Genomic DNA, 1,814 nt, shown 5'->3' with positions numbered 1-1,814 from the left:
GGAAATGGAGAAAACAAGGAACCCTGGAGCTCTACAAGCCATTGCTGGGAGTGGAGGTGGAGCACACTCCATTCTTCATCCATTAGGTATCTAAGGCTTTAATGATCAATTCCTTAAAATACCTATGTTGCTTATATTGTGATATAAGTTTCAGTAATATTAATATGAATTTATCCAGAGTCTGTGGCCTTCACAACTGGGTTCAGACCAGTCTGGTACCACTTCTGTGTGTTGTGAGTTGACACACACACATATCCCCTCACCCAATCATGTTCTCACAGGAGGGGTTGAGCCAGGAAGTGGACAGGGAGGGGAAGAGTGGGCGGGACACCAGGGTCTGAAGTGAGTGGGGATAAGGGTGGGCAGGGAGAAGGGAAAAGCTGGGATGAATTAGGCCCCATTTACCTTGATCCAGGGCTGTCCAGTGATGGCTCCTGCAGATGGGCCCACACTGATCAGTAAACTGGTGGTACCCCATGGTGTTGTTGAAAAGGCAGCAACATTAACTCCAGTACCAGCAGATGTGGTGGAACTGAGGAACTAAGCATGCTACAAGGTGGAATGGTGGACAGGGAAGACTCTGATTCCCTGATTTCCTTCTCCAATGACTGTTTTACCTTGGTTCAGTCCAATTGCATCGCCTACCTATGTGCATGCCACACACATCCCTTCACTCAGGAGGGGCAGGGATGGGGGGCAGGTGGGAATGGGTGGCAGGGGAAGCAAGGGATGGGGGATGGTGTGGGGAAAGTAAAGGATAGGGGAGCCCCTAGGGTGAGGAAGCATGGTTTGGGGTGGGCAGGGGAAACAATTGGTTGGGGGAAGGGGAAGCATGGGGTGAGGAAGGGGGTGGTAGGGGGTAGTGAGGAAGAGGGACATGGGTTGGGAACCTAGCAATAGAAAGGAAGAGAAGAAGAAGGGTTCAGCCCACTTAACATTTAAGAACCCTGTCCCAGGGATGGCTCCTGCTGGGGGGCACAGGAGAGAATGGAGTAAAGGGCAATGGAGGGGGGTGAGAGGAGAACACTCACTTACATTGAATCTGGGTCTTTGGTGATGGCTCCAGCAGTTGACTCCACACTGACCTTTTAATTGGAAGTTGGCTGGCTGGTGAAGCCTAAGAGGCCCTGGAGGACCACGTCCCTGAACAGATGCAGAGGTGGGAAAGGTGGCAGCTTCCTCAGCTCCAATCCCTCCATCAGTTGCTTCATAGAAACGGTGACTACTGAGACCATGACCATGAGGGGATGGGGTGAACTCTAAGCTCCTATCTTCCATCAATGGAGGAGCTACATCCCCTCACCCATGAAACTTCTTACACTGAGAGGGGCAGGGCCGGGATTAGGGTGAGGTTCAGAACAACAGGTGTGGGGAAGAGGAGATTGGTGGGAGTGAGGCGCTATTACCATGGAACTGGGTTTTCTAGGGTTGTCTTTGGCAACTGGGTCCACACATCTCTAACCCAACGAAAGTTTGTGGGACAATGGAGGGCCAGAAAATGGGGTATGGGTGGGCAGTGTGATGAAGAGCATAGGATGTGGGTGGGCCTGGTGGTGGTGGAAGGGGGAACCTGGCAGGGGATATTGGGGCCCAGGATGAGTGTATGGGCAAACTTCAGTTGAAACTGAGCTTAGATGGGAGGCTCCCACAAGGGAGCAGAGAAGAAAATGAAAAAGAGAGTGGGTTAGGAGAGGGGGCTCTGTAACATCAAATCACAGTCCTCATGGGATATTATCTGTGGCTGGGCCAACACTCAGTAGAAGGATGGAGATCCAGATAGTGAAGCTGAAGATCCCTCAGGAAGATGCAGCACT

The sequence above is a fragment of the Dipodomys merriami genome, unplaced genomic scaffold (genome assembly GCF_024711535.1).
Source record: "Dipodomys merriami isolate MVZ:Mamm:240054 unplaced genomic scaffold, mDipMer1.0.p SCAF_166, whole genome shotgun sequence".
NCBI classification, from domain to species: domain Eukaryota; kingdom Metazoa; phylum Chordata; class Mammalia; order Rodentia; family Heteromyidae; genus Dipodomys; species Dipodomys merriami.
Note: the sequence above shows the minus strand (reverse complement) of the source record.